Source organism: Mixophyes fleayi, chromosome 6 (genome assembly GCF_038048845.1).
Source record: "Mixophyes fleayi isolate aMixFle1 chromosome 6, aMixFle1.hap1, whole genome shotgun sequence".
Classification (NCBI taxonomy): domain Eukaryota; kingdom Metazoa; phylum Chordata; class Amphibia; order Anura; family Limnodynastidae; genus Mixophyes; species Mixophyes fleayi.
Window position 1 is genome coordinate 39,248,658 of NC_134407.1, and position 23,912 is coordinate 39,272,569.

General features: G+C 40.7%; 1 long non-coding RNA gene across 1 annotated transcript in view; it reads right to left on the bottom strand.

Annotated features, from left to right (window-relative positions):
- Nucleotides 1-617: 617 nt before the first annotated feature.
- Nucleotides 618-23,912, bottom strand: part of LOC142160240 (uncharacterized) — a 125,651-nt gene continuing 102,356 nt past the window's right edge. Inside the window, exon 3 of the long non-coding RNA XR_012693112.1 lies at nt 618-1,069. This is a non-coding gene — a long non-coding RNA (uncharacterized LOC142160240). The remainder of the gene's footprint in view (nt 1,070-23,912) is intronic.

The window sequence follows — 23,912 nt, forward strand, 5'->3', positions numbered from 1 at the left end:
CTCAATAATGGTGTCATGTTGTATTAGGCTATTTGGAGATAAGGCTCTCTGTCCGATTTGGCCATTTGAATGTAAGGCCAAATCTGAATGATCAGGCCATTCACAGGGCAGGACTGGCACATTTTAGCCAGGGGGCCAAGACTCAACTTTGTTTTGCTTTGGCAAGTGACCAAACATAGAGCGCAAACCATACTTACAAATCCTGCTACGTTAAATGCTACACTTTGCCCTAAATCCTGATGGGGACCTGCATATATGTATGTATGTATGGTGAAATGCTTTATCTGGGGGGATGATTTCAAATCCCGACCAGAGTCCTTTCTGTGTGGAGCTTGTATCTTCCACACATGTTTGTGTGGGTCTCCTGCGGGTGCTCCGGATTCCTTCTACAATCCTTAGACACACTGACAGCTTGATTGGCTGCTGCGTTAGGGAACTTAGATTGAAAGCTCCAATGGGGCATGGACTGTGAATGACAAATATTCTGTGTACAGCGCTGCATAATATGGTGGCGCTATATAAATAAATAATAATAGATGTACACAGTAAATGGTGTATTAGCAAAATAAAAATAAATCTTACAAAAACTTTTTTTAATATTTTAATAAAAGGCCAGAGTTTCTGGGGGTTGTCATGTAAATCTATACCAGCAGATAAATTATCCTTTTTATCATCATTATTAGAACAAATAGCTTCATAAAACCGTTTATGGTTAATACCAGTAGAGGAAAAACAATTATAAATTTAAAATAGACTACTATCATGTCATTTAGGTATCTTTTCTGAGCACTACAATTTCGTAGGAGCACTCCCACTTCTTGTGATTGTCATTTTCCGTGGGTAATTTTTGTTGTTGTCCCATATGCCGCATAGTTTCCTAGTATTGAATTGATAAACAAGTGGGCTGTGAGTGGTTTCACTTTGTCTCCAGTGTACGTTTGCCTTTTCGTCTCGAGACATTACAGTAAAACTGTTAAAGTTTCCTCATTGCTTGAAAAAAAAGAGAAGGAAATGAACTCTCCACATCTGCGGTTTTTAGTCATCCTTTTTCTGAAGTGGTGGTCGCTTTCTACAGAGAAATATACCACGAAAACACCATGAAACCGTGATCACGCAAATACAGTGAATGCAAACACATATTGAACATGGAACAGAAGAGCAAACACAGGATCTAGTATTGAACATAGGAAAGTTTCGCTTTTCTGCCACCTCTAGTGCCTCAAGTAGGTAACACTGACCTGGAAAGCAGCAGGTGCTGTACTGTAGTTTAGTATATATACATAATATACATAGTGTACATAGAGGTTATAGGCATTTGTGCTGCATTTTTATCTTATCTTACTTGTTTTTTCTTTCATTTGTACCATAAACAACAATTTGCATCCTATTGAAATGTCTTCTTATTGTGTAATTGTTGTATAGGCCAAGTAGATTAAAAAAGATCTATCTTTTAATCACATGATGACTAGTTAATATAATGAAATATGATTAAAGAGCTCAATACATAAAGTCTAATATAAACCAAGCGGACAATATACAAAAGTCTGTGTGTGTGTGTTTTTTCACTGATTTTTCTCCATTCCCCTGTAGTGGATGAGATCTTTTTGTTAAGTATGTATAGACAGAGAGACTGATTTCAAAGGGACGAAAGGTTTTTTTTAAATGTCCTTTGTCAGAAAAATAAATAAATAAATAAAGACTCAAAAAATTTAATAGGCAAAATGTATCAAATGAGGAGGGAATATTTCAAGTAGAAAATAATTTACCTACACTGTATAGCCTATTCTTTTCTAATGATTTTCATAACATGACTCATTAGGTTAACTTGTAATTGTGTAACTGCAGAATGGGGCTGACATCCAAGTAATATTCCATGTTCAGGAAACCTAAATTCTAAAAAAAAAAAGGTTTGGTTTGAGTATACATTAGCCTCTGTGCAAGGTGTGTGCACATCTTGTGTAGGTGTGCGAATTACCTTCATATCGTCATTTGTTAGACAAAGATCAGGGGGTAAATGTATATCAAGCTGAGAGTTTCTGGCAGGTTTGAAAACTGTAGATGTTGCCTATAGCAACCAATCAGATTCTAGTTATTATTTATTTAGTACATTCTACAAAATGATAGCTATAATCTGATTGGTTACTATAGGCAACATCACCACTTTTCTAACCCACTGGAAACTCGCATCTTGAAACATTTACCCCCATGACTATGCACACTGTATAGAGATCTGCCTACACTGCTGGTGGTGAGTCCATGCACACTTCCACATTTGCCCGACATCATTCCATTGTTGATCGTGATTTATAGGAAGTTTATAAAACCAAATCAAATGCTACAATGTGCTTTGGTACGATAAAACATGATCATGGGAGCGTACACACTAATGCCTTATCGGACCTAACAGTTGTTTATCGTGTGATTGGCACGATAATTGGTTGAAAAACCTGTAGTGTGCTTTAGATTGGAAGCTTGGCCTAGATGGATCATGGGTGTGGCCAACTTTCCCCCAGTTTGTAATTCAGTAATAATGCTGGAATATAAGGTGACTTTTTTTTCTAACTAATTTTTTTCCTACTAAAGTGAATCTGTTGAGAATCTTATTTAGGTTTGTATATAAAAAAAATCTGTGACAATTATCAGAAAGTGGTTTCTGGTACCACTTCAGACGTGGGAATCTAGTCCTTACTCTGTTACTAAGGAGGAGAGAGGATGAAGAACCCATTTAAGAAAAAACAGAATATTGAAAGCCTTACTTAAATTTATTTTTACCGAAATTCTTTACACCAATGTTTGGTAATAAATATATTAGAGATGTTTTGTTCCTGTTTTATCAGAGTTGTTTAGCACATGGGTGCACAAATATCCTAATTATGGCTTCCTGAAATCCCTGAATACTTATAAATACTTTAAACATGAAATATAGAACTGATCTATTGATTTCTGCTATCGTTGTTACACATGATTAGTGGAGTTTGTTACAGTTCTATGCTCGCCTCAAATTGAACCTAAGCCTATTCATTTCAGTTTCCCTTTGTATTTGTCTATTGTAAACCTTAAGGGATGGATGTATATTATATTTGTGTTATAGAACTTGAGTTTTTATGATGGTGCTAGTGAGTCAACTTGCAAATTGCAGCATTTCATTGTGCTTGAATATTTTCGCTCACTTCCCCATAATCCCTTTGTCTCCTCCAAGAGCTCTCGTGTCAGTATATATTGCTTGGGATATGGTCTAATGGTAAGGGATATTTTTCACATCTTTAGGGTAGAGTTTGACATCATGACAGACAGCAGGCAAAGAGTTGGCTTATCGCCTGCTCAGAGAGAGAGTATACAACCATGTATAATATATACATTTTCCAGTGCCAGGCACAAGACACATTTCTTTGAGGTTAATGTCCTTGTGAAGATACTGTGCCAAGATCCCTGAAAGAGCCTCTAAAACTGAATTATAGACTGACCTAATATGAAAAGGCGACACAAACTGACAAACATGGATATAGATATTTTTGTAACACGTCAGAAATACGCAAGCTATTGTCATCTGTTACTGGCCACTTTAAGTATAGTAAACAGTGCACCCACTGTTTCTGTACAATGGGAGCCCTATATGTGTGGAGTATAAGGTTAGCGGTGTTCTTCACAGCAGTACACCCAGGATAACATTTAATACCATTTTGTTTATATAAGGAGCGTAGCCTCTTGCTCTGCACATGTATACCCTTTACCCCCAAACCCCCCCCCCTTCCCGTCCCCATCCATGGAGACAAAGGTTTCTGTAGTGTGAGTTTGGTGTACACCTTGTCTATGAAGTGTGTGTGCCTGTACCGTTTGTGAGGTGTGTGCCGTCTCCTTTGTGTGATAGAAAACTTGTAGGGAGTCACATTTAGAGCCTCTGCACTATTATCACTCCCGGAACTATGTAAAACAAGTAAAACAAAATTGCACGGTGGAGTCTTAAAAGAGGGTTATGGCATAATATTTTGGATATTCCTAAGCGCATTTTTACATAGATAACTTATTTCACAGCGTGCACCAAGTCACTACAGTCAGCCCTCCAGGTGAATGGCGGCCAGTACAGCACTAAATGTGACTCTGACCCATTCTGGCAGCAATCTTTACTTCTGTGAACATAACTTAAACAGTTATCCACATGATCCCTAGTGGGTAATGCTACCTTTTATTATTTGTAGCCAGTTTAGTTAACCAAATTGCTTCAACGCCGCCGCCTTGTGTGTGGGACCAAATTGAACAGTTAACCACGTATGTGGCCAAATTGAATAGGGATTAAACGTAAGCACAGAATTTAGAGGAAACAACATCAGAGGTTCCTCTCATCCTTAAGTTCTATCTTCCCTCCCTGTTTTCCAGATTTTCTTTTATAAAGTTAAAGTGAGAATCTTCTTCCAGTAACAGTAATTTTGTCTTATCTATTGTTGAGTCAATTATTCTACTACTCTTCCCTATAACCGTTGTGCTAGCACCAAGGGCTGTCAGGTCAGTTTTTAAATCAGCACTAACCACTATAATGAAAAGAAGGCTTCACCTGTGATAGTTACAATTTCTTGAGTTTCATGAGTTCGATTCCCGACCATGGCCTTATCTGTGTGTTCCAGTTTCCTCCCACACTCCAAAAACATACTGCTAGGTTAATTAGTTGGTATTAAAATGCCCTTGGTCTCTCTCGGTCTGTGTGTGTATGTTAAGGGATTTAGACTGTAAGCTCAATAGGGCAGGGACTGATGTGAATGAGTTCTCTGTACAGCGCTGCTTAATTAGTGGCGCTATATAAATAGATGATGATGATGAAGGAGTGTCAGATACTTAAAACCAGACATAAGCAATTGGTACAGGGTGGTACATAAGTTGCTTAAGTATTTTTCACTTGGGTGCTTCACAAATATTGCGTTGACACTTAAAAGTTTGAGAACCACAACCCTATTTAAACGTTGGCATGATTGTGACAGTTGTGATCCATGAATGTACTAAAATAGTTTTCATAAACTTGTAAACTTCACTCAGAAATGTTGTGTTCATGTTTCCGTCATCTCACAGTACATTGCAAAGGAAAAAGGAGGTTTTTTTATGTTTTTCCTTCACTGAATACTCTTGAGTGCCTTGTTTATGTCTTTAAGAATGCAGGAAATGGGGGAAGGGCTATCTATAGAATATGTAGCAGTTGTCAAAGAAATTCCCATGAGGCTGAGAATTAAGATAATAAATTAAGAGTAAACTTGAAGAAAACATCTCTCTGTTTTCTTATAACCACTATGTGGTTGTAAAACCAAGATCTCTGCTCAGGAAACAACGCGCATCTATCTCCCTGTTCCTACTTCTGTGCTACTGACAGACTTCTGTACCTACAATGTAGTTACATTGGGATATTCAGATGATTGAAATGGGATTGCAGAACCTTTGTGACCGCTGCTTGTCATGTCAAAACACTTCATTAAATCATCATTACCAAAGCACTGCTGTTTACCTGCTTTTCTAATCCTCATTCTAGCCGTAAACAACTGGTGTCAGGGCACTGTGGGGCTGTGTTTCTGAATGTTCATTGTTTATAAACTTGTTTACAATAAATATAAATATACACCCAAAAAGGCGTCGCTGCTGGAGGAACTATCGGCAGATTGTGGGACAGATGGTTGTGAGTGCATACACCCTACAGCATCGGTTCCCAGAGTGTGCGCCACGGCTCCCTGGGGTGCTGTCACAGGGGTGCCGCGATCACCCTCCAAAAAGAAGAAGAAGAAAAAAAAAAAAAGAACTTACCAATCCAGAGCCGGATCCTCCTCACTGTTCTCACTGACTGCCGGGCGTGACGTCAACACGTCCGACAGTGTCAGTGAGGAGCGGCAGCAGAGAGGACATCAGGACAGAAGACAGCAGAAAATGAGGAAAGAAGATTAGTAAAGGAACAGGGACAGTGAAGGGGGGACAGAGAGAGATTCTGAAGGGGGGAGGGCAGAGAGAGAGATGCTGAAGGGGGGGGGGGCAGAGAGAGATGCTGAAGGGGGGGCAGAGAGAGAGATGCTGAAGGGGGGACAGAAAAAGATGCTGAAGGGGGGGGACAGAGAAAGATGCTGAAAGGGAGGACAGAGAGAGATGCTGAAGGGGGGGGCAGAGAGAGAGATGCTGAAGAGGGGGGACAGAGAAAGATGCTGAAGGGGAGGACAGAGAGAGATGCTGAAGGGGGGACAGAGAGAGATGCTGAAGGGTGGGGCAGAGTGAGATGCTGAAGGGGGGGACAGAGAAAGATGCTGAAGGGGGGGGGCAGAGAGAGATGCTGAAGAGGGACAGAGAGAGAGATGCTGAAGGGGGGGCAGAGAGAGAGATGCTGAAGGGGGGGCAGAGAGAGAGATGCTGAAGGGGGGGGACAGAGAAAGATGCTGAAGGGGAGGACAGAGAGAGATGCTGAAGGGGGGACAGAGAGAGATGCTGAAGGGTGGGGCAGAGTGAGATGCTGAAGGGGGGGACAGAGAAAGATGCTGAAGGGGGGGCAGAGAGAGATGCTGAAGGGGGGGCAGAGAGAGATGCTGAAGGGGGGGCAGAGAGAGAGATGCTGAAGGGGGGGGGGGCAGAGGGAGATGCTGAAGGGGGGGACAGAGAAAGATGCTGAAGGGGGGACAGAGAGAGATGCTGAAGGGGGGACAGAGAGAGAGATGCTGAAAGGGGACAGAGAAAGATGCTGAAGGGGGGACAGAGAGAGATGCTGAAGGGGGGACAGAGAGAGAGATGCTGAAGGGGGACAGAGAAAGATGCAGAAGGGGGGACAGAGAAAGATGCTGAAGGGGGGACAGAGAGAGATGCTGAAGAGGGACAGAGAGAGAGATGCTGAAGGGGGACAGAGAGAGATGCTGAAGGGGGGACAGAGAGAGATGCTGAAGGGGAGGACAGAGAGAGATGCTGAAGGGGGGACAGAGAGAGATGCTGAAGGGTGGACCAGAGTGAGATGCTGAAGGGGGGGCAGAGAGAGAGATGCTGAATGGGGGACAGAGAGAGATGCTGAAGGGGGGCAGAGTGAGATGCTGAAGGGGGGGCAGAGTGAGATGCTGAAGGGGGGGCAGAGAGAGATGCTGAAGGGGGGACAGAGAGAGATGATGAAGGGGGGACAGAGAGAGATGCTGAAGGGTGGGGCAGAGTGAGATGCTGAAGGGGGGACAGAGTGTGAGATGGCGAAGAGGGGGACCCAGAGTGTGAGATCGTGAAGAGGGGGACCCAGAGTGTGAGATGGCAAAGAGGATACAGAGTGATATGGTGAAGGGGCGCAGTGATATGATGAAGGGGCACAATGTGTTGGTGAAGGGGTCTAAATACATCTTACGTCAGTTTGACCCAACTACTTAAAAAACGGGACTACCCGGTAATTATTTTGGCTTAGGGGTGCCTTGGAAAAATGATGGTGACCCTAAGGGTGCCTCTAACTGAGAAAGTTTGGGTACCACTGAACTACAGGATTGGAACAACAGTGTTCCATTGTTGAACGTCACATTGAATCCGGTTTAAACTTCAAATGAAATGATGCTTTGGAACACTAATCGTCCATCATTGCATTGTACACACTAATGAGATATCGGGCCGAATGGTCGTTTATCGTTTGATTGGCCCGATAACCGGCTGAAAACACTGTAGTGTGTACCCTGCTTAATACATTGGTTTCCAGAGTCAATTAATGTACAGAAAAAAGTAAAGCCAAAAGCTATGTCCCATTCTGGACTCACTTGTTACTGTCTAATGCAGTGATGGACAACCTGATACATGTCAGGGACCGCGTGACTGGCCCTCTGACTTTCAAAAGCACTGCACATTACCCATAAGTTACAATACACTTAATCAAAGAAAAAGACATCTACGTGTAAAAACATATAATCAACAAGTCTTACAAGCTATAATCTATAATACAGCAGGAAGTGGCTGGTGGGCATATGTGAAGTCTCTGAGGACCCCCTGTTGCTCATGACTGGTTTAATGCCAGGAAAAGATCTGATACAATTACTCTTCAAAGTTTGTAATTGTTTGTATCAGGTTTATTAATTAACACTTCAGCACTATAAGATTGAGTGCAGTATTAGTTCTTTACAAAATAATTTTTTTAATTGCCCCCTTCTTAGAATGTCCACTATTGCCTAATACTCCATAGGCTGTGCAGGGATTAGTTGGAATCCCTGCCATAGAAACATAGTTTCACCATTCACAGCCACAGACTCAGTGGCGGATCCAGGGGGGGGGGGGAGGGGGCTAGCTCCCGACAGCTGCACACTGTGCAGGTCCGTTTAGCAGTGACAGTGTGCTGCCCGGCTGCTCTGATTGTGTTTTAAACACAAACAGAGATGCGGGGCAGCACACTGCCACTGCTAAACGGGCCTGCACATACTGTGCAGCTGCCGGCAGCCTTAGAAATCAGAAAGGGGGCGGAGCCTAAATCACCCCCCCTTAAACCGCCCCGGGTATATCAATAGTCTAGATCCGCCCCTGCACAGACTCCACCTCCCACCCCTGTTTTCTGGTCTGTAGGCCGGAGGGGAGTGGGCGTGAATGAGACCTACTGGCCATAGGAAACCCGTAATATAAAAGGGCTGCACTGTAAAACATTCAAACACTAATATAAAACTGCAGGACACCAAAGCAGTAAACAGACAAAGGTGGGAACACACTACAGAAAATTTCTCCCGATGTAATAGTTTTGGTACCATTTTTTTATGGCAGTGTTCTTAAGCAAAATTGTGAGTGAGCCCACTACCTTGGCTGAGCAGCAACCCCACACATGAATGTTCTCAGGATGTTTTACTGTTGGCATGACACAGGACTGATGGTAGCGCTAACCTTTCCTTTTCCGGACAAGCATTTTTCCAGATGCCCAAAACAATCTGAAAGGGGATTCATCAGACAAAATGCCTTTACCCCAGTCCTCAGCAGTCCATGTTTTTCCTGGAGAGAAGTATCTAAAAAATTAGGTGCGCCAAGAAAACCAAGCATTTAATAGATAAAATAAAAAAAAAAGATGGACGACTTCTTCTAAAATACAATATACATTTATTTATAATCAATTCAACAAATAAAAAATGAAAATAAAATACACAAATCATATAAGAATAATGATTGCATATATCACATCAATAATGAATATTGAAGACATCACATTCCGTGTTTATAATACTATGCCTGTCTAGTAACAAATGACCAGCATTAAAATATAAGTTATAGGACTCTGTAATAGTTGTGCAAATAGTTTAAAGTTGATATAAACCGAGTGTGTGGCCTAACACTCTGTATAATAATCTAGGAGTTCTTTAAGAAGTCTTATAATATACCAAAATTACCAGCGATAAAAGTACTTAGGTCAATGGAAAAGAAAAAAGGTGGTTCCTAGAGTCTCACCCCTCTCATGGCACCTGACATTTATAATAACAGATAAGCATTTAAATAAAGTTCCTCTGTAAGGAGCATAGAGAAGCAGGTATATACACTATGGGCTAGATTTACTAAGCTGCGGGTTTGAATAAGTGGGGATGTTGCCTATAGCAACCAATCAGATTCTAGCTTTCATTTATTTAGTACCTTCTACAAAATGATAGCTAGAATCTGATTGGTTGCTATAGGCAACATCCCCACTTTTTCAAACCCGCAGCTTAGTAAATCTAGCCCTATGTCTCTTGAGGATATATCCTTACCTGTACACAGTGTGAGCGTCCAGGCTGCTAGGGAAGAAGAGATCCCCCATGTGGTTCAAACAGTTGGGAGAAACAATTTCAATCTCCATCTTGTGCGCTCCAATGTAACCAGTAGCAGTGGATGATCAAGCTCCGTCTGGTGCACTCTGATATAGCAGGTGATATTAAGGCTGGTAGACTCAAATAAATGGAATCCTGGTAATGTCCTTGTAATGGCCATATAAGTACAGAATCCGGTCTATAGTTGAAGTAGGTCTGTAGTTACAGGCATGCAGCAAAAAATTCCAGGCCATCCTCCAAAAGTCTTCATCTGACTGTGTGTGTAGATGCACTCACACATGCCTGCTGCCATTCCTGAGCAAGCTCTGCACTGGAGGTGCCCCGATCCCGCAGCTGAATCAACTTTAAGAGACGGTCCTGGCGCTTTATGGACGCTTTTGGGCGCCCTGAAGCCGCCTTCACAACTAGGGAACCTCTCTTCTTGAAGTTCTTGATGATCCAATCAATGGCCGATTTGGGTGCAATCTTACTAGCAGCAATATCTATGCCTGTGAAGCCCTTTCTGTGCAAAGCAATGATGACTGCACGTGTTTCCTTCGAGGTAACCATGGTTAACAGAGGAAGAACAATGATTTCAACCACCACCCTCCTTTTAAAGCTTCCAGTCTGTTATTCTAATTAAATCAGCATGACGGATTGATCTCCAGTCTTGTCCTGTGTTAACGAGAGAATCACTGACCTGACCTGATGTCAGCTGGTCCTTTTGTGGCAGGGCTGAAATGCAATGGAAATGTTTTTGGGGTAAAGTTCATTGTCATGGTAAAGAGGGACTTTGAAATTAATTGCAATTCATCTGATCACTCTTCATGACATTCTGGAGTATATGCAAATTGGCATCATAAAAACTGAGGCAGCAGACTTTGTGAAAAATAATATTTGTGTGATTGTCAATCAACATATAATAAAAAAAATTGTATAAATTACTCAAACAAAATAACTGTAATGAAAACATAGGATAGCACATGCCATAAACATTCCTCAATATATTGAAAAGAAAAACAGGAAACAAACACACTTACGTATAGCGTCACAATAAATTTACACTTTCCGTGGAAAACATATAAAAACACAATATTTATTCAAAACATACATCTAAAACAACATTCTCATTATATGCCTGCGATGCACTAAGACATGTACTATTGTATTACAAATTAATTTGATATAGTGCTAGAGTTAGTTTGCCCAAATCTAATCGGCCTTTTCACATACAAGGAAAAACTTTAAACTATAGAGAACTTCAAGCTCTCACTAGTGAGCTGAACAGTTGATTATATGTCAATATTAGGGTTAAGGCTGATGACAGCATTCTTTTTTTTCTTAACTTTTTATTTGACCCTGGAGATCTTAGAAACCTAGAGAAAAGGGATTTTCTTAGAATACCAGTTGGCTGATGTAGATGCTCTAACATCCAGGCACCATATTTAGAGAGCCCAATGATTGGCAGGTGAGCACTCAGCAAATTATTTTTGACATTACTTTTATGTAAATAAAATATTTGTATTTAAAAACCAGTTTCTCTCCTTTTACTTTACTCTAAAATAACTGTACTTTACTTTTAGATAACTCTAGCACACTAAGGATCCGGATCTTTTTTATACATATATACTAGCATTATTTTTTTGCTTTCTAAGAAATGTTCATTGCATTATACATATTGGGAGCAATCTAATTGAGACTAATAGAAACAGAATTTTTTTATATATGTTGTATTTTATAGCTTAGGCTATCTGTATTTACATATGGCAACAATTTGTATGTATGCAATAGATATTGATATTATTCTTACTGTTTTTATTATTAAACGACTCTTGTTTTTATTTCCTTGGATTTCTGGTCAAGTATTTAAGTGTTTTATTACAACTGGAGATCTCTATCATTTTGCACTACCCCCCCCCTCCTTATTCTTAAAAAAACCCAAATAATTTATGTATTTATTGATCCAAGTCAGTGACTAGGGAATGGGATGTGGCATGGAGATTTGCAGAAATATGTCAGAATGCAGTGAGCAATATCTTAAGTTGTGAGAGGCAACAAAGTACAGTAGAAGCCTGTACCTCTTCTGACCTAACATGTTGACAATACCTTTATGTACTGAAATTAAGAAGACATTCAGCATAGCATGTTTTTTCTATTATTATTTAATGTGCATGTATGTATTATTAGCTTGCATAGCCCTCAATGTACAGTTATATATGTGGAGCCTGAGATCTGCGTTTCTGTGATCTTCATAAAATTTCTATCGGCGCATTCATTTACCGAAATCATTCTTAATACATTTGCTATTCTTTTCAGCCGAAGAAAAGCACAGCGTGATCAGCTTATTTATACATAACATTCAATGCAAGTTAACAGTGATTAATGGCCGTAACAAGAAGCTCGCAATGAAAGTAGTCAGCTAACAGAACATAAATGTTGAAATACAAAGATTGTACACTCAGCCCTACACAGCTCCCTATTATTCTACAAGGGAATTAGGCATCATTTGTTAGCCGTGCTGGTTGTGGTATAGTACAAATAACACAGTAAACAACTAGAGCCACAGACACTCATTATAATTGCCGTACCCCAGAAAAGCAGCATTAAAGTAGATTAAATTTCCTTTTTCAGATTTCTTATTGTTCAATTGCTTTTGAAAAGAGCTTTATAAAAAAAAAGTGTTAAATGAATGCATATCCTATATTAATAATACCCCTAACACAATTAAAGACCACAAGTGGAGCTAGGGGAGCGGTGGATTTACGGATCCGCAGTTTATGCCTCTGAAGTGCCATTGTTTTGGATAGAAATCTTAACTGTTCCTGCTATTGTATTTTAAAGCAGACGATCTATTCTCTAAGGAGATTTAGAATGAATGCACGTATTTCATGACGGAACTAACCTCTTGCATGCCAGATTTAATTGTTTACATAAATGTTTAAAATGTTAGTCAGTGGCTTACAAGTCCCTGCGTTCTGTTGTATGTTGCCTTTTCATCTTTTATTTTTGTGTTCTCTGAATTTCTATGACACACTTCCACAATGCTATGGAGTTTATATTGTCGTGGCGTAACTCAGAGGACCGTGTCTGAAGAATGGCAGTTGCTCAGCGATCAGGGATAACACTTGTTTATTTTTAATTGCATTGAGGAAAAGCAATTGTATAGCATCTTCCAATTTGTGAGGTTGGAGGAAAGCCTTGTCATAGGGTTACATTAGAAATGAGCAGAATGATCAAAATTGTTCCGTGGAATATTCATCTCAGTTTACCTGTTCTCCTTAGGAATTTGTCCTTAAGTGGTCCACGTGAATTCTCCCTGTCATTTCTGTTCTGTCTGGAATTCCCAGCTTGAGCCCTACTACACCACAGAGCAAAATGCATCAGTACTGTCCAGGGGCAGGCTGGGCTGGGGGGTAGGTTGCATCTGTCCCGGGCCAGTCCCACAGTGGACTACCTTGGGCTGGGTCACTGGGCCACCTACATTTTTTTTTCCTTTAAAATAGACTGCTCAATCAAGTCTTGCCCCCCTGGCTGAAATTTGCCAGCCCTCCCCTGGTACTCTCGGAGAAGGCTGGAATTCTTTTGGCAAAATGACAAAATAAAATCAGAACTCGAGGACTGTCAGAAAATGATATCCATGATTTTTCAGCATAACTTTGCGCATCTCTTGGCTACTTCTAAGAAACAAACAAAACAACTTGGAGCCTGAAAAGGAGAAAATTTGCACCTTAGCAAAATCAGGTTGCTTGAGACGGGGAAATACGTTTAAAATGTGGGGAGAGATTTATAGTTGGGACAGGGCATCTCATAAATCAACTTTAATTTCAGTGAAATAATAAAACTATCAATTATTTGTGTGCTACATGACAAAACAGCCAGTATTTTCCATGCGTACAAAAAAGAAATCAGTTTGTACCCTTTGCATTGTAACATGGTTTGTCCAGGTGCAAATTTGCTCCTTTCCTGAATTGAATTGCACAGCAGAAAAGGGCCCTTCACAAATGTGCAAAGTCCCAGTGATACAATCTTAGGATTTACAGGACACTTGCCTACAGTTTGGACCAGAGGGTAGGTCCAAAGGACAAGTGCGGGGGATGTGACCATGGTTTTAGCATCGAATCACGTCATCCAGATCCACATCCACATCCAAAGAAAGTGATGCAAGATCCGGGAGGTTGGAATACTTTCCCGGAAAGCCAGGAGAACGCCCCAACATTTGTGAGTCTCTTTGACATTCCGGGAGAATAGACAAGTATGATCTATATCTGCTGTGTGGTATAGTTGATATAAAACTATAAACACCTAAGGCCAAATTCCACTGGTGAAATGTGCACAATTTCCTGGTCAAATGTGTAATGAGGCAAATATTTTGTGCAATAGTTTTGATAATTTTGGGCATCTCTACAACTAAGTATCCTTTGGATGACAGTAATTATAAAACACTTCTTGTATTCAGGGCCAAATTTTGGGCTAAGCCATGAACATGTCTTCTCCTTCTTAGGCTGGGTACACACTATAAAAACTTTCAACCAATTTGTTATCACTAACGATTTTACAAATGACTGAAGTTCCAGTCAGTCTGCTGATACATGTGTACACACCATACAGAATTTACCTTCAGATCTGTGCTCCTCATCTGGTCCTGTAGTCATCTAGAGAATGACAGCACAGTATTCATTCATTCATTCATTCATTCATTCCTGTCACACTGATTAACCGCTTTGTTATAACTATCCACATGTCCTTAAGAATTTCGTTAGCTTCAGTGACTCTGAAAGGAAATATTCAGTCTCAGAACAAATGGACGAATTATTCCACCTACAGCACTCTCTACATTTATTCACATGTTCATTACCGGCATCGACTGAAAAGATCATGACTCTGTAACCTCTATGGATATCGTGATCGTGAGTGCATACATACTACAGGATATGACGGCAGTTGGAACAAGATTATTAGCTTTATCGACCAACCAGATGAACCGACGATCTGAGCTTTGGAACGACTATCGGTCATCATGTAAGTGTTCACACTACTGCCATATAGGGCCGAACAGTCGGTTTATGAGTGTTTAGCCTGATAATCAGCTGAAAAACCTGTAGTATGTACCCAGCCTTAGAGATAAAGAAATAAGCTTTCCTTGCAGACTGGCTAACTCTGAAGGATAGTTGGTCTATGCTGTACTATAAGTGACCTTGATTCTCAGAAAGAAAGAAAGACAACACAACCAGTCTGTAGGACAATGTGGAGTATTGCTATGTCACTAAATTAACTCTCTCACCTCCCAACACTCTCAGCTCTCAGTAGACTTAGGGAGAGATTTAAGGAAATGGGTGCACAGATAATTTTATAAAAATAGCTTTGTAACCCAAAGCAACCAATCAGGCCCTCTTTTCATTGTCTTAACTGTGCCAGAAAAATTACAGCTGGAATCTGATTGGCCACACTGGTGTTGTGTCGGTGAACCCATGCAGATCTCCCAACTGTTAAACCTTAGATGGGACTGTGCGGAATCTGGGGGGTTGCTCTGCCGTCCCGCTGCAAGGGGATGCCAGCGTGTTTTCGGTGAAGCGGAGGAGGGTGGAGGGTAGCGTTTCAAAAGTGCAAGACGCACCCACAGGGAATGAAGTCACAACACAATTGTGATGTGACCACAGCCCCAATGCAAGGTGACCACACCCTCTCCTTATAGTGCCCCAATTCCAAAAATCCGAATGTTTGAAGCTCTATGCCAACAGTGCACTAATCAGAACAGACAATTTACAATATAGGCAATCTTGGCACTTACATAGGACAACACTTTTCACAGGGCATCAAAAGAACTGTCTGCAGACCAAGTTACACAGAGGTATAGCAGTGCACCTAGGTTCAGAGATATACAGGTGTAAGACATATGCGGCTAAGTAAAAGTATAAAGTGTGATTTAACTTGCATGCTTTGAAAGTGTCTTTTCCACAGCAACAGCAGAGCTGACAGGGTATGTCTGTAGTGAAGAGTAATTGTAGAGCACCTGAGGAGACTTCCTTTTAAGGACAAGGTGGGAGTGTCACCTGTCCATCAAGTCAGGGCTGTGGAAGGAGTGTCACGTATAAAAAGCTGTATTGTGCACTTGTGCACTGCATCTGACGCCAGCTAGTGGCCAGTGACTAGAGAGGGAAACTGTGACTAGCCAGAGTTAGGTTGTCTGGTGTCGTCCTGATGAAGTATATGCTGTTTATTGTGATGAAACAATAAAAATACCGTTTATTTCAAGCAAGAAGTTGTTTGTGTGTGAATCACCTAAGGGTGCCCAAGTCACACATCACAAAATCTCATTTGCTGTAGGAACTTGCTGCTTAAATTACCATTAAGAGGGGTGTTGAACTTAGTTAAATCCATTTTACACAGCTAAGCATGTATTTGTGCTAATATACCATTATAATATCATATCGATGACTATTTAAGCTGATAACACTGTGCCATCAACGGTTTCTCCCACACAGCAAAGTGTTTCCATTAAGATGTACAAAGGTCCTCCTAGACAGCCCAGTCAGGGCTGACATTTTGTCGGTCAGTCTATAGTTAAAAATACAGATAAACATTTATTTTTACCACTCTTTTAATAGTATTTGCACATAATGGAATAGAAGTAAAAGTGTGTTTTGACCACAGGCTTCAGATTGTAAAAAAGGAAAAAACATGTTATAAATATAACTTAAGTTTTCAGTTGGGAAATAACCTTTTAAATAAACCAATTGTTGTCTTGTCTAACAAGTGTGGGCTAATTCCTTTATTAATATTAAGTTGGATAGATTGTGGTAAAGATAAAGACGTTTGTTTGGGGCAGCCCCAAGCTTACAAAAATAGTGGTGAACCTGTATTGTGATTCTTGATGTTTACGAACATGGTTAAAGTATCTGAAGGAAACTATGTGTATAGTAAAACATTAAAATAGCTGGACCTGTGCATTAGGTTTAAACTATTTTATTTTCACATCCCACAGCTTTACAGGTAATGTTATGTGTATGTGTTTCTACTGTCACTGTCCTGAATTAAGATACCAAGAGCAGCTAATGCTTTTTTGCAAATTGACTGTATAATATCATTATTATTACTGGTTTGTAAGGCGTTACATTGCTGTACTGTGTAGACAACAGAACATATATAAAACAGGGACATATAAGGTAGACAAAATAAATGCAGGCATGGAAACAAGACTCATGAGAGCGCTTACACTTTAATTTGAAGAGGGCAGAGCTGAAACAAGAGGAGTTATGGTGACATCCTGGTTAAGAGAAGGGCATATTCTGGGATTATTTCTACGGTGGAGGCGACAGGACTGACAGAGAGACTGGATGTGAGGATTAGAGCAGAGGCTGGAGTCAAATGTGATACCGAGGCAGTGTGATTGGCATTGGTTTTGTTATTGACCATGAGGGAGATTTAGGGGGTTTAGATCACTATGTATCATATAACAGGAATGTTTCTTTCAGGTGTTCTGCAGAATAGCATACAACACCCAATCACCTATGTGTACCTTTCTTAGCTTCCTGCATTCTGATGGTAATGTCCTCTCACAGTACAACATAGCAATTTAATTATGTTCACCTGTAAGAAATACATTTATTTTCAGATACTGTTTCCCAATTGGAGATAATTTAAGATACAGGTTCAGATACAGGTCTGTGCATTCACACATTCACACCCACATTCAGCAAATATGTCTGTGATCATTGCAACTATGCACAGGGGCGGGCTGGGCCGGGGGGCAGGGGGGCATCGGCCCCCCGGGCCGCTCAGAATTTCCGCTTTTAGGGCCGGGGGGTAGGCCGTCCGGCCGCCCCCGATGCAATTTCTCCAGATTTTTTTCTGCGGCCGCATCTGATCACATCAGATGTGGCCGCGTCAGCGCACAGGCGGCCGCACCCCATGACACGGGATGCAGCCGCGTCATCAATGACGCTGCCACATCCCGTGTAATGAGATGCGGCCGTCTGTGTGCCCCCCTGCCTGCATTATCCCAGCCCGCGCCTGGCTATGCAGGTGGGACTCAAAAGTCCATCCGAATGGTCCTGATTTGCGGACAGCAAAAGGGGTGGGGCTTAGCAGAAAAGTGGGTGGAGTTTTACCCAAATTTGTCAATTTGTGGGTGGAGTTTGGCAGGAATGTGGGCAAGGCTTATTTTATCCCATTTTGGGATGCTAAATGTTGGGAGGTCTGCACAGCACAGGTGTGGTACACATCACTCACTACTGGAGATGAGCAAAGCTGCAGTGACAGTTTACATGTATGGAATTTTACAAACTGTTTTGCGGAAGTATGAGATTCTTGTGATATAATCCTTGAGTTCTGCTTTTGTGTGGTATGGTATTTATTCTACTGTGTGCAGTGCTTGGGGTAGAATGGGGAACATTTAAGAACAAATTCAGACGATAATGCATGTGACATTTAGTTTTGATAATTTTGCTTATCTCTACAGGGGCAAACGTAGGATTTGCAGAGGGGGGTTTGCACATCACGCCACCAGTGGGCGTGACCAGCATGCGTGGGGGCGTGGCTCTAAATTTAGAGAGTGCTTGGCTGCTCTCCAACCCTCCCGATCCCCATAATATACATGGGCAAGCGGGGGCAGGGTTCAGCCACCTCAATTATACAGTGCCCCAGGCTTAGAGGGGGTTTCCAAGTACTAGGGAACCCCTCCTCAATTTGCCTATGCTCTACTTACTACTATGCATAGCCCTTCTATCACATTTCTCCAGATTCTCTTATTATTCAACAATAATGTTTAATATAACTCCTGAAAACAAGAGGTCCTAGGCAGGGGCATAAATAGACATTGTCCCTCCCAAGGGTAAAAAAACACATACACACATTCCTGATTGGAAAATTGGTACAAATTAGGCCACGCCTCCACTATACCAAACCATACACAATAAGCCAAAGAAATCATAAACACTAACGCTAAAATATAAAACACTAATAGCAGCTACAACCCACGTTATTATGGTAGTCATGTTTTGAGATATCTGTTTTTTGATACTCTGTTTTTTATATACTTATTGTTGAAGTTTACTAATTGGATGAAGGTGGTAAGCAATATTTTCTGAACACTAATAACGGTTGCGATGAGATTAGTACGCAATTGAATAATTATTATTGCAAATAACAACATGCAAATAAGATTAATCTATTTATTTTAGTTAATATAAAATATAAAGTGGTAGAGAGGCTAAATAGTGTTTCCTACATCTAAATTACATATACATTTCTTACATATACATCAAGTTTGGTATCATTTTGTTCCCAATTGCATTGCCTCCACTCTACCAAACCATACACAATAAGCCAAAGAAATCATAAACACTAACGCTAAAATATAAAACACTAAAACAAATATATTATGCAAAACTAAACAATGCACCTAGATCAGGATTCTATTGAGAACTGAATCTGAAAACTCTCTTCAGAGTTATCCGGGGGGTAAATGTATTAAAGTGCGATTTTCACGAATCGCCGATAGGCAGCGACATTGTGAGCTAAATTTAAAGCGGCAATGTGATTAAAGGGAAACCTTGCATTTAATCACATTGCCGCTTTAAATTTAGCCTGCAATGTCGCCTGAATATCTGCGATTTGTGAATTGCACTTTAATACATTTACCCCCATATCTGATGCTCTATCTTCTGGTTCTTAAGAGCCTGAATTCTTTCCATCTCACTGAGAATATCTTGAACCAACACGTGGTTGGAGAGGAATTCTGTCTTAGATTTAAATAACATTGTACCATCCAAACGTGATTCCTGACCACTGCACCAACTATTATAAAAAGTGCTGAAAAATCCCTATGTCACTTGAAAGGTCCATTTAACCCCTCCTGGTAATTTGAACAAAAGAGGCAAGGCATAACTAAGGCACCTGACACTTTTTTTTCTATACCTGTATGTTAAAGGACATTCCACCAGAAAGTGGTCTATAGATTCCACTTACCTCACACACTCCTTTCGAGAACATTTACCATCATCAATCCCTGTGAACTGGCTATTTGGTGTAAGAAAGAGTGATATTATTTATAACTAGCGCTCGCAAGGTACGAACCCTACAAAAATAACATCGGAAACGTTCTCATGCGGTTGCCAACAGAATGAGACCAAACTTGATGTAATTAATATGCTGGAAATATTAATTAGCTTTTTCACCACATTATATTTTATATTAACTAAAAAAAATACATTAAACTTATTTGTTGTTATTAGCTAAAATAATTATTCGATTGCGTACTGATCACATCGCAACCAATATTAGTGTACAGAAAATATTGATTACCACTTTCATTCAATTATTAAACTTCAACACCCTCAGCACATGTTACAGTTATTTATCAGAACATATTTTCCACTTAATTTTTGGAGTTGGCCCAGAATTTTGGTAAGCAGTCCACTTTCTTCTCTGTCAATTGTAAGACAGGGGCGCGGTGATATTTATACGTAATAGAGTTCCCTTCAAGCATTTCCACTCTCACTCCGACATTGATGTCATGTTTGTCATAATAATCGGTTTCATAAGATCGGAGGTTGTTACTCTGGTTTTATTATATTCACATAACCACAGCCAAAAGGCTTTTTTGCCAAAGTTTTCAGGCACATTGGGCAAGTTATACAACCCCACTTACTCATAGGTGAAGAGTAACCCGGTCTTGGACCCCGATATGGATAAAGTCGCTCCTGCAAAAACTATTCATTTGCAAAAAAACCTCTCATGACACAACCCAAAACAAATTAACGTGCCTGACGTCTGACGACTCAAAAACCCAGTGACAATGCATTACACAGTCCCACGTCGGACATATTCCTGCATAGATATGTTTTTCTCTGGGCTCTTCTGACAGAGACTATTACAGAAACTGGGATAACAAGCTTCCCATGGTCAGACCTCGCAGTATCTTTAATCTATTAGATTTGATGACTTTGCTCCCAAGGCTTTGTAAGTGCTATCTCTACGTCTCCTTCCTCTTGGATAACTCCATATTGCGCAATATCAAAGAGGCCATCATCGATTAAACTGTTAAACTGTACCCATACGATAGCACTGGGTATAGTCTGGGAAGCTTACAAAGCAACAATTTGAGTTACATTAATTAGCATTTCCACAACGTCAGTTGGGTGTTCTCTCTCTCGTTCAAGTCATCCCCATGCCTGATCTCCTCACTCAGATCGAGGTCCATCAGAGGTGTCTTGATGCCTCAATTCTATAAAAAGTTTCCTGATGTGCTGGCACTGAAACTAAGAGTCTTGCTCAATGATATCTTAGAAGGAGCAGCCTTTGATTCTACGACCACCTTAACCAATATTGTAGTGATTCCTAAGCCAAGAAGAGACTCTACGCTCTGTTCCAATTACACACCCATATCATTATTAAATGTCAATCTCAAACTTCTTCTACACAGTAAAATTAATTAACGTTGATACATCGGCTCTGTTCATAGACTATACATTTAGAAAAATGTGAATTTACAAATACATTGTGGAATGGCATTGTGTGGAACAGCGAGCAAAAGCAAACTTGAGAACTGTATTGTCAGTATGTTGTACCTCTGCGACAGAGCCATAGAACTTCATTTGTGTGAAATATTTCCACCAGCCAGTTGTAACACCTCGGATGATGGGCCCCAGATGGTGTGATATGGGGACTGTACAGTCACTTATTTTAGACATCTTCAGTGACCCCTCCAGGCTGACCTTCGAATGGTCCAGCAACAGAAGCAACCCTTCGGATGTCAACTAGGATGAACATCTACCTGGCTCACCAGTGACACCAAGTAACAATTCAAATAGAAAGGGGGGAAATCAAAATAAGCTTTCTTTATTCTTATTAAAAATAAATGAGGTAGGAGCAAGGGCAACCAAACAGTAAGTGCAAGGTAAAATAAGTAGTAAAAGAGTCGTGGTGCTGTGAAATGTATACACTGGATATGATTTATAACTGTACATCTGTAGACATATATATTGCAAACAACTGTAAATAATAAATCACTACTGACTATCTAGCTGGAAGTAGGCCCTACATGACTATAAGCTCTGATCTGACACAGGGTTATGGATAGCAGTCAAATGACATCCAAACACATCAATGTGCTTAGCTAACAACAGCCCCCACAGTCAGTACAGCAACCTTGCGGCTGTGTGTTACACATGAATTTGATGGCATTAGGCAATCTGTGCTGTCTGAGGGAAATCAGCTTCCACACTAAACTATTAACCACAGTCACTGCTCATCAGTTGCAAGGTACCTACAGGATTGTACCCTGTGAATGAGATCACACGGGAGGGACCCATCTGGATGGTGTATATTCTGGGTGTCTCTGGAGATACAGTAAATTAGATAGTGCTCAGAGTGAGAATTCTAGAACACTGGAACACCCCGGATCTCTGCTGGTCACTATAGCATGAGGAAGCTGGGCCCTCTGTATAGTTACAGACGATGCTCTCTTGCTGTCATTTCACTTCCCAGGTCCAACCAGAAGATAAAGATGGCTGCCTCACATGGGCTTTTATCTAGTCCGTCCCATCAGTCTTCACGGCTAGGGCTGATGAGACATGTAGTTACCTCAGCTACCAATCAATGGAAATGTTTCAGGGCCCCTCGGGCTGCCCAGGTTTATGCCTGTTCAGCCGCTCCCATTATTACAGGCACTTATGTGGCTGTGGGGGCTACACCATACTTGCCTGCTCTCCCTGAATGTCCTTTAGACTCCTGAATTTTGGGTAGTTCTCGTGGCAGAGCTGGACGCCTTCCCGCGTCCTGCTCATTTTCTAGAGAAGGCGAATTGCTTCATTGTTGTCTCTCAGACACAATGACACAAAACGTTGCATCAAACCCCCACCGTAGCTGCCACCCGACCTCCGCTTGGAGATCTTCCAGAGGGGAGTTAGAAAAAGTGGTCAAGTATTGGATACACAGTGATTATATTTTGTGTGTACAGGGCATAGGGGTCTATGCATCAAGCTTATTTGACACTTAAAAGATGTGGAAACAGCAGTCCCTGCATGATGCATTCCAGCAGTGCAGAAATATGCATCACTGCGATTTGCATGATGCATATTTAGTTGCACCGCAACTTATTGATGCATAAACCCTATAGTAACATATATTATTATTATTATTATTATTACATGAATAATTGACATAAGTTTTCTGCATATGTTCTAAAGGCCAATAGTAATGATGTGGATGTTTGTCACTTACGCTGTAGCATCTGACTCACAGAACGTGTTCTGTGGGAGGTTTGATGTTTTTACTTGTAATGTCACAGCACTTTTCTGCTGTATTTTTCTAAAGATAAATTGCTAGGAATGCCTACAGTATAGTTTTGCATGAAAAATAACCATGTTGCTTAATAATCATGCTTTAAGGTTCAGAAAGCCTTGTTAATTGAATGTCTGGTCAACCTTGACAGAAAATCTTTTAAGCCGTTCATATAAAACTGAGTGCCGTTAAATTATTGGATGAAGCCCCTCTCTGTCAGTTCTGAGATGGCGCAAAAGTGAATTTATTTTGCAGAGTGGAAATGGCTCCACCCCCTCTGAACGATTTGCACCTAAATAACAAATGATGAGGCCCTTGTCTACTCGGCCCTATGCTGCATTGCTTGCCTGTTTCAGACAGATATTAGTATTGTCAATGCTACAAGTCATACTAGCTTATAGCAGAGCTGTTCTGGATGAGTGGAGACATCTGGGGAACTCCTGGATTTGGGGAACACCGTACACCAAGGTAATTTATACTCTCTATTTTAGCTTTGACTTTTTGAGTGCAGTTTTTTTTTAAAGAATAAAAAGAAATACTTATATACATATATAATATTTCTCATTTTATGCTAGCTCAGAACACAAAATCTGCTTCTCTGAAAGTGATAGAAACAATACCAGCAGGAAGCCCCATCAATTAAGATATAAAGAGTCATTGACAAATGCAGAAATATATGGAATCCCAGCAAGCTTTATTTTGTGAAAAACCAGCTATTTTACCATCTTTTTTTCATGAGCACCCCCATGTGATTCCTGCTCTGACTGCCTATATGTTTATGGTAATAATCTTCATTTATTTTTGCTCGCACTGCAAATATTACAGATCTTTTCTGAACTATAATTGCAGTATAAACATAGCTAATTGAGGGAATCGGCCCTCTATAAGGTGCGAACAGAAATGAGCAAAGATTAT